The sequence below is a fragment of the Protopterus annectens genome, chromosome 17.part0 (genome assembly GCF_019279795.1).
Source record: "Protopterus annectens isolate FY-2018-M chromosome 17.part0, PAN1.0, whole genome shotgun sequence".
NCBI classification, from domain to species: Eukaryota; Metazoa; Chordata; order Ceratodontiformes; family Protopteridae; genus Protopterus; species Protopterus annectens.
In genome coordinates this window covers 547027609-547042708 of record NC_056751.1, presented here as the reverse complement: position 1 = coordinate 547042708, position 15100 = coordinate 547027609, and positions in this window count along the sequence as shown.

Below are 15100 nucleotides of genomic sequence, written 5' to 3'. Positions count from 1 at the left end.
TGTATTTATTACTGCTTGGTAGTAACCTGATTAAAGTGTAGCTATCATTCTAAGCCTTTTGGTTTAAGCACTTGGGCTTCAGACCAGTTGTTTTACATTAAGATGGTTTGTGTTCTGCACTGTTGTGGCAGGACAGGTAGCTTACATCCTTCTAAGATGGGAACTGCTGATTGAAGGCTCAGTGTCTGTTATTCTAAAAGTGTATTAGTTCTGGTTTAAGGGTTTGGGCTTCAGGCCAATCATTTTACACTAAGAAGGTTTGTGGTCTACACTCTTGTGGGAGGAGAGGCTGGTCTCTGCCCTTCTGAGCTGGGAATTTCTGGTTAGAGGCTTATAGTGCCTGCATATTTGAACTGTTTCTTACTGAAATTGGCGTGCCTTGTTTGCTGTCGCATAAACTAGATACAGGCCTGTTGAATCTAGCTTTGTTTGCATAACTTGAGCACTAATCCAGGCCTTCTTTTTTGGAGAAGGTTCCCCTGCATCCCAGTGGCAGGAGTGTGCAATTAGAACTTCTCTGATTGAAGACTACAGGAACAGGGCTCAGTTTTGAGATTGTTTTATTGGTTAATTGGGTAATTTGTTTAAAAGCCTTTTCTGATTGCTTGTAGTCATCTAAAGCTGTTTTTAGTGTATTTTTATTGTTTGTAGTCATTTAAAGCTGTTTTAAGTGTATTTTTTACTCTTTTTGCCTTATCTTTTCAAAAAAAATGTTTCCTTGTTTCCTACCTTTCTAAGCTAGTATAGTCCAGTTTTCAGGCTAGTGCTGAATTCAGGGCTGTGTTACAAGTTTCTGAGTTGCCCATACCTTACTTGGATAGAAGGAGGTTACTCTGTTCACCTGTGAGAGAGGGAGCTTTGAGCAGCCATCTGTCCCTGGAGGAGTGGTTCCAGCCCAGAAGTTAGTAGTTTATAGGCCATTTGGGCTAATTTCTATCTCTTTCATTTCCTTGCTGTAAAAACTGCGTTTGCATGGTTTTGCACGTTCGGGCAGCACCTAGCTAGGGCTAAATTATTCCCAGCTCCACCAAGTCTCCTCTTCAGTTTTTCCCTTAAAAGTAGTCTAACTCTCAACCTAAGCACTTAAAAAGCATCCTACAGTCTAGCACTTACTCAGAACTCATAGCAAGCACTAATGTACCCCAACACTTGATTGCCCAGCAGGGCAAGGCTCATTATTCACCCCTCACCAACCAAGTGACTAAGCAGCTCACCCTACTATTCAGGCATGACAAAAGGGCAATTTCAGGCATACTCTCTAGTCCAGCTGGTGAACCTGGGCATCCTGAGGCAATGTTACAACTGCCTCATGTACACAGACAACCGTCTCCTCCTACCGAAAAACATTAACATATGCGAGAGATGCAATTATATAGCTAAAATGGAGGTTAAGCTCTCTCCACCCATGACTGGAACAGGCAGTCATTAGGAGAAGGTTAACACTTGCACCACACCTCCAGCCTCACATAGACATACTAAACCAGCACTTGCAAAAAATAAACATAAATACACAAAATCATACTCGGAGGCTCTAAATAAAAAAACCTACAAAAGCATCAGAGACCTCCAAAGCAGACACCCAAAAAACCTGAACCTCCCATCACAAACCAGACAATACATAAAACACAAAATCAGTGTGCCACACAATCACAGCCCTTAAGGCAAAATAACATACCTAACACACTAGTAACAGGCGACTATATAGTCAGGCACACTGACATCTCACTGACTAGGCTGGACAAGGAGAAGATTACTGTTAGCTGCCTGACGGGAACCAGAATCTGCCACATAACACAAGCACTCAGGTCACTCCAGAACAAGTACAAATATGACTCTGTCATTGTTCATGTTGGTGTGAATGACCTGAGACGTACCTCCCTGGACAACATGAAAAGAGACATGGAAGAGCTCTCTGATCATGCAGCCCAGGCGGGTATGACCCAGAACCTGAGTAGCATCCTGCCCTCACCAAGAATGATACCGCAGTATAAAGACAAAAATTATCAATTTCAACAATTGGCTGAGCTTCTGGTGTCATTCAAAGGGAACCCAGTGTCTGTCAGCCTGGGACAACATGCTTGACAAGCCTCGTTGCTTTGCAAGAGATGGCTTGCACCTGTCACCCCTAGGCTTTTGAATACTGGCCAAGGCTCTTGCTGTCCCCATAGTGCCTTTTTTAGGCAAGGCTCAAAAGTCAAACCCACCTCCGTAAACAGCACAAATAAAAAAAATGAGGGTTATGCTACTCAACGCCAGGAGTTTAAACATCAAAATGCATGTGCTCGAAGCACTCCTCAGTATGGAGAATGTCGACATCTGTGCAGTAACTGAAACCTGGTTCAAGGCTCCACAGAGCACCCCAACACTACCAGGCTGCAACTCATACCACACATTTCGGCCACAGAACATGGACCGAAACACAAAAGGAGGGGGTGTATCCATATTCATCAAGGATACCTACACCTCCAGGTTAGTGACACAGCATGATACCTCTGAGATCATCCATGTGCAACTAACATCGGGCAAATCTGCAATGCAAATTGTGGCTTGCTACAGATTACTGCTCATGACCCAGGACCACCACTCCACCTTTCTGGAGACACTGGAAAACATGAAGGTCCTACCGAACACCCTGATATTAGGTGATTTCAATTACCCTACCGTTAACTGGGAAAACTACTCAAGTACAAACTCCCAGGTCCAGCGTTTCCTGGAATTTATCAACTCAAATGCCCTGGATCATCTGGTAAACTCCCCTACTAGAGGTGAAAACATATTTGACCTGGCCATCACCAACATGGGCGACAGGTGTTCCGCACTGGAGGTCAACCCATCACTGGTTAGATCAGACCATAAACTAATTACTCTGGATGTCCACACCACACCACCACCCCTAACCAAGGAAACCACAGTGAAAAAGTTTTCTATTGCAAACTTCACCTTACTTAAGACAGAGGTGGTAAGTTTCACAGCCCCCACGCTAAATGATAACAGTGTCCAAGATGCAAGAACCTTTACAACTGCAATCTATGAGCACCTACAAGGATGCATGGATCATGCCATCCCTAGCAAAACCAAGGCACACTCACCTAAGAGAAGGAAACCAGTCTGGTGGACCCCTGCCATAAACAGGCTATACAATAGAAGGAGGAAACTAGTTCAGAAAAAAGAAAATCCCAAGATGTAAAGACATCGCTGATCAGTATTAGTAAGAAACTAAGGTCCCTCATAAAATCATCTAAGGCTAACTTCGAAAGAAAAATAGCCAAGGATTCGAAAGATAACCACAAAGCCTTCTTCAGCTATGTCAAGAATCTAAGTGGCAACTCGCAGATATGCTCTGAGCTAGTGCAAAATAGCACAAAATATACTGAACCTACTGATGTTGCCAACATCCTGGCAGATAGATTCAGTGCAAACGTCACCTCCCTCTCACCCCCAAAAGGGCCCTCAACAATACCGGAAAAGTGTAGTGTCCCAGAAATCACAGACGCACAGGTGAAAACAGCCCTTTCAAAAACCAAAAGCACAGCGTCAATGGGGCCAGATGGTGTCCCAGGCTGCATCTTGCATGAACTACAGAATGAACTAACCCCCCACCTAAACACACTGTTCAACCTCAGCCTCTCCACAGGCTATGTGACTTGACAGAGGCTCAGTTAATTAATCAGTGGGGCGGCAAAAGCTGACACACTCTAGCTAGGTTTATAAATGCCCTCGGGCCTAGGACCTACCTATAAACCTATGAATCTATGACACTGATGAGGTATAAATGTGTCATCTCTGCTGTCTGGCATTACAGATACAGACCTTTTCCAGTTTGTTAGTTGGGATGTTTTAATAAACAACATGAAAGGCAGTAATAATTTACACAAAATTGTGGCATCGACTGCCTTTGTGCAAGCCTCATTAATGAAGAAAGTTTTTCCTGTATAACATAACAAGGTATTTCTTTTATTTTATTGCATTTTATTTTAGTATATGTTTATCTGTATGTATTTATGTATATATGTATGTATCTATGTATTTATTCATTCATTCCACTATACTTAATGCTATCAACCTTTTCAAGATTGGATCCATTAGCAGCTTGAATCAGCAGTTGCTATGGACATGCAGGTGGTGAAATTTTAATCTTAAATACTATGCACTTTATTTTACTACTAATGCTAAGTAACAGCCCTGAGCATGGTAGCCAGTCCTAGAGGCTACTGAAGCCAAAACAACATTTTCACACTGCTTCCAAGAGACTGAGTTACGGAAGTGAACCACACCATCTGCATATCACATCAGACATGAGCTAAGATGCTGCCTAGGCATGTCATTGATATGAATTGCTAACAGTACTGATGTTAGCAATAACCCAAACTGGACATGTATATGATATATAGAAGGTGATTTGTTCTGATTCCCAAGGACAAAATGCTTGAAATTGTCCAAGTAACTAAAAAGCCATTTTAGATTATGTCAAATATCAATTTGGAGATACCTTTGCATCATCACTTTGTGATTAATACAGTGTCAAAGACTTTAGACAAGTCTGTGAAGACACCTCCATTAGCCTCTACACTGTTTACCACCTAGCATATACATTTACAAAAACAGGTTTTAGAGCACTCTCTGTGCCTGAGGGAGATCTGACCTTATGCCAGGTAAACATCATGAAATGACTGTACTATAAAAAGAAAGAGTTGTTGTTAGTCAATTTAAAATTATTTTAGCTTATGGCCATAGTTAAGCTATCACTTATTATTTGTAAAATTCATCTAGAGTTCTGCGTCTGAATAAGATTTATGGTAGCCACTGTAGAGAAGATATAGTCTACTGATTCAAGCTTCTTTTAACTAACTGGTGACCAGACAAGATAGGAGATCCTCTCAAACTATACAAAAATATGTAAGATTACATCAGCAGCAGGGACAACTTCCTCCTTTTATATAGAAAACAGCATTGAATTCATGTGCTGTCTTGCTACCTTTAGGTTCAGTTTTGTTATTATGGCATCATTTATTGCACCTGATGAACTAGGGGTGAGTCAACATTTATCATAGGAGCTAGGTTTTAGAGGTATTTAGAAAATGTAGGAGTCACTGATGAGATACTAAGGAAAGTGTTTGGCAGACTAGAATTATGGGAGAGCAAGATTTGCTGTCAAACAACAGATGAAGGTCTTACTTTTGATGCTTGCATTCTATGAAAGTGGAATTATTTCTACATCAAAGGAGGAAGTTGTCCCTGCTGCTGATGTAATCTTACATATAGTTGTATAGTATGAGAGGATCTCGTAACTTGTCTGGTTACCAGTTAGTTAAAAGAATGGACCCCTGCCATAAACAAGCTATACAACAGAAGGAGGAACCTAGTACAGAAAAGAGCAAAATCCAAAGAAGGGAAGATATCCCTGATCAGTATCAGCAAGAAAGTACAATCCCTCATAAAATCATCCAAGGCTAGCTTCAAAAGAAAAATTGCCAAGGACTCCAAAGATAACCACAAGGCATTCTTTAGCTATGTCAAGAATCTAAGTGGCAATGCTCTGATCTGCTTGGAGTTAGTGCAGAATGGTACAAGATACACTGAACCGACAGATATCGCCAACATCCTGACAGACAGGTTCAGTGCAAACTTCACCCCCCTCTCACCCCCAAAAGGGCCCATAGCCATACCAGAAGAATGTAGATCCCCTGAAATCACAGACACTCAGGATAAAACAGCCCTCTCCAAAGCCAAAAACACAGCATCAATGGGACTGGACGGTGTCCCAGGCTGCATCCTACATGAGCTCAAAAATGAACTAACTCCTCACCTAAACACACTATTCAGACTCAGCCTCTCCACAAGCTACGTACCCATAGAGTGGCACATAGCAACAGTTATTCCACTCCACAAAGGTGGAGCCACAACAGACCCCAGGAACTATCACCCTATAAGCCTGACTAGCTTAGTCTGCAAGGCTATGGAATACATCATCATGGAACTCATTAACAGAGACACTGGGAACCTCCAAACACTGGACCCTACCCAATTCGGCTTTGTTAAGGGCGGATCATACCTCCTATGAAGGCATTTATAAGCCTAGCCAGAATGTGTTGGCTTTCGCCGCTCCCTTAGCTTAGTTCCCTGTGCCTCTGTCCAGTAGAGCCAATGAAGTCATCCCCGGGGTAAACTTTCTGTTTCCCATCCACTCATCAAGGTTTCTCTTGAAGAGTGTTAGCGAGGAGCTCCCAGCAAGTCCTTTTTATTGTTGTGGTGAGGTTTAGATCCCTAGAGCATGTGGCTCAAGAGGGATAAGCTTTTCTTTAGGTGGAGCATGTCAATCAGTTCTGGGTTAGACATGGCCTTGATTGTCAGGCAGAGATCACCTCTGAGTAGGTGGTATGCAACCGAGTACAACTGGAGTTTCTTCAGCCGAGCTGCATAGGGCATCTGTTTGAGGCCAGTGATCCTTCGTGAGGTACTTCTGTGGTATTTCCAGCTGTTGCAGCTGTCTTGTAAGATACATCCCAAATGGGGCATTGTACTCTATGATGGATATGATGAGCAATGAGTAGAGGGACACAATGACCTCTTTTGATTGGATGTGAACGCTTTTGTGACAAGGTGTGCCACATAAAAGGATTTTCTAACCACTTTGGCAATGTGATTATCAAAGGAGAGTTTACTATCTACTTGGGTCCCCAAATCCCTTATTACGTCTTCCGTACTTAGGGGACTACCACCTATGTGGTAGTTTGTGGGTACTTAGTTTTTTCCAAAGGGGATGACTATGCACTTTTTGGCATTTAGCTTGAGGCCATGATTTTGACACCAGGTGTCTGTCTCAGTGAGACCCTTTTGGAGGATGTCTGTGTCAGCCAGAGAGTCAATTATAGCCCCTAGTTTGCAGTCGTCTGTGAACTTGGTCAGCCATAGTCCTCCTGTGCTTGCCTGTACCTCTGAGAAGTATATGCCAAACAGGAGAGGTCCTAGGACTGAGCCCTGGGGAATGCCACTTGTAACCGGTTTAGAGTCAGACCTAGCTCCCGCAACTCTTACCATGTGGGTTCTGTCCATGAGCCAGTTGGAAACCCATCTTGTGATGTAGGCGTTTATGTTCAGGCTGGTGAGCTTGTCTATAATACCAGAATGGGGAATGGTGTCAAAGGCCTTTGCAAGGTCTAGGTGGGCTGTGTGTACCACCTTTCCCTCATCTATAGCCTTGGTAACTGTCTCAAAGAAGTCCACCAGGTTTAGCAGGCATGATCCACCCTTAACAAAGCCGAACTGGGTAGGGTCCAGTGTTTGGAGGTTCCCAAAGTCTCTGTTAATGAGTTCCATGGTGATGTGATCCATAGCCTTGCAGACCAAGCTAGTCAGGCTTATAGGGTGATAGTTCCCAGGGTCTGTTGTGGCTCCATCTTTGTGGAGTGGAATAGTCATTGCTGTGCACCACTCTATAGGTACATAACCTGTGGAGAGGCTGAGTTTGAACAGTGTGTTTAGGTGAGGGGTTAGTTCATCTTTGAGCTCATGTAGGATGCAACCTGGGACTCCATCCAGTCCCATTGATGCTGTGTTTTTGGCTTTGGAAAGGGCTGTTTTAACCTGAGTGTCTGTGATTTCAGGGACTCTACATACTTCTGGTATGGTTATGAGCACTTTTGGGGGTAAGAGGGGGTGAAGTTTGCACTGAATGTGTCTGCCAGAATGTTGGCAATATCAGTCAGTTCAGTGTATTTTGTGCCATTCTGCACTAACTCTGAGCAGATCTGAGCATTGACACAGATTCTTGACATATTTATATAATATATATAAATAGAAAATGAACAAACTGATTTAAACAAGTTGTCACTTAGATTCTTGACATAGCTAAAGAATGCCTTGTGGTTATCTTTGGAGTCCTTGGCAATTTTTCGTAGTTTTTTGCTGATACTGATCAGGGATGTCTTCCCCTCTTGGGATTTTACTCGTTTCTGTACTAGTTTCCTCCTTCTATTGTATAGCTTGTTTATGGCAGGAGTCCACCAGACTGGTTTCCTTTTCTTGGTGGACTGCATCTTGGCTCTGCTTGGGATAGTACAATCCATGCATTCTTGTAGGTGCCCATAAAATGGATTAGTAAAGGATTTTGCAGCTTGGACAATGTTATCCTTTAGCATGGGGGCTTTGAAACTTTCCACCTCGGTCTTAAGTAATGTAAAGTTTGCTTTTGAAAAGTTTTTTCATGGTGGCTTCCTTGTCCGGGGTGGGGGCGGAATGTGGATATCCAAAGTGATTTGTTTATGGTCAGATCTAACCAGTGAGGGGTTGGCCTCCGGTGTGGAGCACCAGTCGCCCATGTTGGTGATGACCAGGTCCAATATGTTGTCACCTCTGATGGGAGTGTTGACCAGTTGATCCAGGGCATTTGACTTTATAAATTGTAGGAAATGTTGGGTAAGGGAGTTAGTACTTGAGTAGTTCTCCCAATTAATGTTTGGGTAATTGAAATCACCCAATATTAGGGTGGTTGGTAGGACCTTTATATTTCCCAGTGTTTCCAGAAATGCGGAATGGGGGTCCTGGGACATGGTGGGTGATCTGTACAAGCTACAATTTGAATTGCGGTTTTGCCTGTTGTTAGTTGCACATGGATGATCTCTGAAGCATCGTGCTGTGCCACTAACTTGGAGGTGTCGGTATCCTTGATGAATATGGATACACCCCAGCCTTTTGTATTTCGGTCTGGGTTCTGTGGCCGAAATGGGGGTGGTGATCTTTTCACTTCTTTATTTTCTGATATTTAACTGTTAGCCTAGAGGGTTTCCTCTGTACTTTTAAGTGCTAGCCACAAAGTTTGAGAATTCATTTTATGCTCAATCTCTGAGAGACTTGGTTGGCTACAATCACCTGCATTAGAAGCTGAAGTTAAGTGCAAACTTACAGTACTGTATTTTAGTCTTAAGTGCAAACTTGCAATTTTAAAAGTACTGTATTTTATTTTTTTCTGTTACCTAATTGTTTCACTGAATAGTGTGCTGTGTGTCTCTCTACTGTAAGATGGGGTGGTGGTCTTCTCACTTCTTTGTTACCTGACATTTAACTGTTATCCTAGAGGGTTTCCTCTGTAGTTTTAAGTGCTAACCACAAAGTTTGAGAATTCATTTTATGCTCAATCTCTCAGAGACTTGGCTGGCTACAACCACCTCCATTAGAAGTTGAAGTTAAGTACAAACTTGCAGTACTGTATTTTAGTATTCTGTTAAGTGCAAACTTGCAGTTTTAAAAGTATTGTATTTTATGTTTTTCTGTTACCTAATTGTTTCACTGAATAGTGTGCTGTGTGTCTCTCTGCTGTAAGAGGGGGTGGTCGTCTTCTCACTTCTTTGTTATCTGATATTTGTTAGCCCAGAGGGTTTCCTCTGTACTTTTAAGTGCTAGCCACAAAGTTTGAGAATTCATTTTATGCTCAATCTCTGAGAGACTTGGTTGGCGACAATCACCTGCATTAAAAGCTGAAGTTAAGTGCAAGTACTGTATTTTAGTCTTCTGTTAAGTGCAAACTTGCAGTTTTAAAATTACTGTATGTTAATTTTTTTTTCTGTTATCTAATTGTTTCACTGAATAGTGTGTTGTGTGTCTCTCTGCTGTAAGAGGGGGTGGTGGTCTTCTTAATTCTTTGTTATCGATAATTAGCTGTTACCTTAGAGGGTTTCCTCTGTACTTTTATGTGTTAGTCACAATGTTTGAGAATTCATTTTATGCTCAATCTCTGAGAGACATGGTTGGCTACAATTACCTTCATTAGAAGCTGAAGTTAAGTGCAGACTTGCAGTACTGCATTTTAGTCGTCTGTTAAGTCAAACTTGAAGTTTAAAAAGTACTGTATTTTATTTTTTTCTGTTACCTAATTATTTCACTGAATAGTGGGCTGTGTGTCTCTCTGCTGTAAGAGGGGGTGGTGGCCCTGTCACTTCTTTATTATCTGATATTTAATTTTTAGCCTAGGGGATTTCCACTGTACTTTTAAGTGCTAGCCACAAAGTATGAGAATTAATTTTATGCTCAATCTCTGAGAGACTTGGTTGGCTACAATCACATGCATTAAAAGCCGAAGTTAAGTGCAAACTTGCATAACTGTATTTTAGTCTTCTAAGTGCAAACTTGCAGTTTTAGAAGTGATGTATTTTATTTTTTCTGTTACCTAATTGTTTCACTGAATAGTGTGATGTGTGTCTCTCTGCTGTAAGAGGGAGGTGGTGGTCTTCTCATTTCTTTGTTTTCTGATATTTTTCTGTTGGCCTAGAGGGATTCCTCTGTACTTTTAAGTGCTAGCCACAAAGTTTGAGCATTCATTTTTTGCTCAATCTCTGAGAGACTTGGTTGGCTACAATCACCTGCATTAGAAGCTGAAGTTAAGTGCAAACTTGCAAAACTGTATTTTAGTATTCTGTTAAGTGCAAACTTGCAGTTTTAAAAGTAATGTATTTTATGTTTTTTCTGTTACCTAATTGCTTCACTGAATAGCATGCTTTGTGTCTCTCTCTGCTGTAAGAGGGGGTGGTGGTCTTCTCACTTCTTTGTTATCTGATATTTAATTCTTAGCCTAGAGGGTTTCTTCTGTACTTTTAAGTGCTAGCTGCAAAGTTTGAGAATTCATTTTATGCTCAATCTCTGAGAGACTTGGTTGGCTACAGTCACCTGCTTTAGAAGCTGAACTTAAGTGCAAACTTGCAAAAATGTATTTTAGTCTTTTGTTAAGTGCAAACCTTCAGTTTTAAAAGTACTGTATTTTATTTTCTGTTACATAATTATTTCACTGAATAGTGTGCTGTATGTCTCTCTGCTGTAAGAGGGGGTGGTGATCTTGTCACTTCTTTGTTATCTGATATTTAAATGTTAGCCTAGATGGTTTCCTTTGTACTTTTAAGTGCTAGCCACAAAGTTTGCAAATTCATTTTATGCTCAATCTCTGAGAGTCTTAGTTGGCTACAATCACCTACATTAGAAGTTGAAGTTAAGTGCAAACTTGCAGTACTGTATTTTAACTTTTGTTAAGTGCAAACTTGGAGTTTTAAAAGTACTGTATTTTATGTTTTTCTGTTACCTATATGTTTCACTGAATAGTGTGCTGTGTGTCTCTCTGCTGTAAGAGGCTGCTGTGGTCTTCTAACTTTTTTGTTACCTGATATTTAACTGTTATCCTAAAGGGTTTTCTCTGTAGTTTTAAGTGCTAGCCATAAAATTTGAGAATTACTTTTATGCTCATTCTCTGAAATACTTGGCTGGCTACAACCACCAGCATTAGAAGTTGAAGTTAAGTGCAAACTTGCAGTACTATATTTTAGTCTTCTGTCAAGTGCAAACTTGCAGTTTTAAAAGTATTGTGTTTTATTTTTTTCTGTTACCAAATTGTTTCACTGTATAGTGTGCTGTGTGTCTCTCTGTTGTAAGAGGGGTGGTGGTCTTCTCACTTCTTTGTTAACTGATATTTAATTGTTAGCCTAGAGAGTTTCCTTTGTACTTTTAAATGCTAGCCACAAAGTTTGAAAATTCATGTTATGCTCAGTCTCTGAGAGACTTGGTTGTCTACAATAACCTGGATTAGAAGCTGAAGTTAAGTGCAAACTTGCAGTACTGTATTTTAGTCAACCCTTAAGTGCAAACTAGCAGTTTAAAAAGTACTGTATTTTATTTTTTTGTATTACCTAATTGTTTCACTGAATAGTGTGCTGTGTGTCTCTCTGCTGTAAGAGGGGGTGGTGGTCTTCTCACTTCTTTGTTTTCTGATATTTTACTGTTGGCCTAGAGGGTTTCCTCTGTACTTTTAAGTGCTAGCCACAAAGTTTGAGCATTCATTTTATGCTCATTCTCTGAGAGACTTGGTTGACTTCAATCACCTGGATTAGAAGCTGAAGTTAAGTGCAAACTTGCACAACTGTATTTTAGTATTCTGTTAAGTGCAACCTTGCAGTTTTAAAGTACTGCATTTTATTTTTTCGGTTACCTAATTGTTTCATTGAATAGTGTGCTGTATCTCTCTCCTGTAAGAGGGGGGTGTTGGTCTTCTCACTTCTTTGTTATCTGATATTTAACTGTTAGCCTAGATTGTTTCCTCTGTGCTTTTAAGTGCTAGTCACAAGGTTTTAGAATTCATTTTATGCTCAATCTCTGAGAGACTTGGTTGGCTATAATCACCTACATTAGTAGCTGAAGTTAAGTGCAAACTTGCATTAGTGTATTTTAGTCAACCGTTAAGTGCAAATTTGCAGTTTTAAAAGTGCTGTATTTTGTTTTTTCTGTTACTTAATTGTTTCACTAAATAGTGTGCTGTGTCTCTCTGCTGTAAGAGGGGGGTGGTGGTCTCACTTCTTTGTTTTCTGATATTTTACTGTTGGCCTAGAGGGTTTCCTCTGTACTTTTAAGTGCTAGCCACAAAGTTTGAGCATTCATTTTATGCTGAGTCTCTGAGAGACTTGGTTGGCTACAATCACCTGCATTAGAAGCAGAAGTTATGTGCAAACTTGCAAAACTGTATTTTAGTCTTCTTTTAAGTGCAAACTTACAGTTTTAAAAGTACTGTATTTTATGTTTTTCTGTTACCTAATTGTTTCACTGAATAGTGTGCTGTGTGTCTCTCTGCTGTAAGAGGGGGTGGTGGTCCTCTCACTTTTTTGTTATCTGATATTTAAATGATAGCCTAGAGGGTTTCCACTGTACTTTTAAGTCTTAGCCACAAAGTTTGAGAATTCATGTTATGCTCAATCTCTGAGAGACTTGGTTGGCTACAATCACCTGCATAAGAAGTTGAAGTTAAGTGCAAACTGGCAGTACTCTATTTTAGTCTTCTGTTAAGTGCAAACTTGCAGTTTTAAAAGTACTGTATTTTATTTTTTTCTGTTACCTAGCTGTTTCACTGAATAGTGTGCTGTGTGTCTCTCTGCTGTAAGAAGGGGTAGTGGTCTTCTACCTTTTTTATTATCTGATATTTAACTGTTATCCTACAGAGTTTTCTCTGTAGTTTTAAGTGCTAGCGACAACATTTGAGAATTAATTTTATGCTCAATCTCTGAGAGACTTGGCTCACTACAATCACCTGCATTAGAAGTTGAAGTTAAGTGCAAATTTGCAGTACTGTATTGTAGTCTTCTGTTAAGTGCAACTTGCAGTTTTAAAAATACTGTATTTTATTTTTTTTTCTGTTACAGAATTGTTTCACTGAATGGTGTGATGTGTGTCTCTCTGTTGTAAGAGGGGGTGGTGGTCTTCTCACTGCTTTGTTACATTTGAGCATTCATTTTATGCTCATTCTCTGAGACACTTGTTTGGCTCCAATCACTAGCATTAAAAGCTGAAGTGAACTTGCAAAACTGTATTTTAGTTTTCTGTTAAGTGCAAACTTTCAGTTTAAAAAGTACTGTATTTTATTTTTTCTGTTACCTAATTGTTTCATTAAATAGTGTGTTATGTCTCTCTGCTGTAAGAGGTGGTGGTGGTCTTCTCACTTCTTTGTTTTCTGATATTTTACTGTTAGTTTAAACGGTTTCCTTTGTACGTTTAAGGGCTAGTCACAACGTTTGAGAATTCATTTTATGCTCAATCTCTGGGAGACTGGATTAGCTATAATCACCTGCATTTGAAGCTGAAGTTAATTGCAAACTTGCAGTACTGTATTTTAGTCTTCTGTTAAGTGCAAACTTGCAGTTTTAAAAGTACTTTATATATATTTTTCTGTTACCTAATTGTTTCACTGAATAGTGTGCTGTGTGTCTCTCTGTTGTAAGAGGGGGTGATGGTCTTCTTCCTTCTTTGTTATCTGATATTTAACTGTTAGCTAGAGGGTTTCCTTTGTACTTTTAAGTGCTAGCCACAAAGTTTGAGAATTCATTCTATGCTCAGTCTCTGAGAGATGTGGTTGTATACAATCACCTGCATTAGAAGCTGAAGTTAAGTGCAAACTTGCAGTGCTGTATTTTAGTCTTCTGTTAAGTTCAAACTTGCAATTTTAAAATTACTGTATTTTATTTTTTTCTCTTACCTAATTGTTTCACTGAATAGTGTGCTGTGTGTCTCTCTGCTTTAAGAGGGGGTGATGGTCTTCTTACTTCTTTGTTATCTGATAATTAACTGTTAGCCTAGAGGGTTTCCTCTGTACTTTTATGTGTTAGTCACAGTGTTTGAGAATTAATTTTATGCTCAATATTTGAGATACTTGGTTGGCTACAATTACCTGCATTATAATCTGAATTTAAGTGCAGACTTGCAGTACTGCATTTTAGTATTCTATTAAGCCACACTTTTAGTTTAAAAAGTACTGTATTTTATTTTTTTCTGTTACGGAATTGTTTCACTGAATAGTGTGATGTGTGTCTCTCTGTTGTATGAGGGGGTGGTGGTCTTCTCACTGCTTTGTTATCTGAAATTTAACTGTTAGCCTAGAGGGTTTCCTTTGTACTTTTAAGTGCTATCCACAAAGTTTGAGAATTCATTTTATGCTCAATCTCTGAGAGACATGGTTGTCTACAATCGCCTGCATTAGAAGCTGAAGTTAAGTGCAAGCTTGCAGTACTGTATTTTAGTCTTCTGTTAAGTGCAAACTTGCAGTTTTAAAATTACTGTATTTTCTTTTTTTTTTTCTCTTACCTAATTGTTTCACTGAATAATGTGCTGTGTGTCTCTCTGCTGTAAGAGGGGGTGATGGTCTTCTTACTTCTTCGTTTTTTGATATTTTACTGTTGGCCTAGAGTGATTCTTCTGTACTTTTAAGTGTTAGCCACAAAGTTTGAGCATTCATTTTATGCTCTGTCTCTGAGAGAATTGGTTGGCTACAATCACCATCATTAGAAGCTCAAGTTAAGTTCAAACTTGCAAAACTGTATTTTAGTCTTCTGTTAAGTGCAAACCTGAAATTTTAAAAGTGCTGTATTTTATTTTTTCTGTTACCTAATTGTTTCATTGAATAGCGTGGTGGTCTTCTCACTTCTTTGTTTACTGATATTTTACTTTTAGTTTAGATGGTTTCCTCTGTACGTTTAAGGGCTAGTCACAAAGTTTGAGAATTCATTTTATGCTCAATCTCTGGGAGACTGGGTTAGCTATAATCACCTGCATTAGAAGCTGAAGTTAATTGCAAACTTGCAGT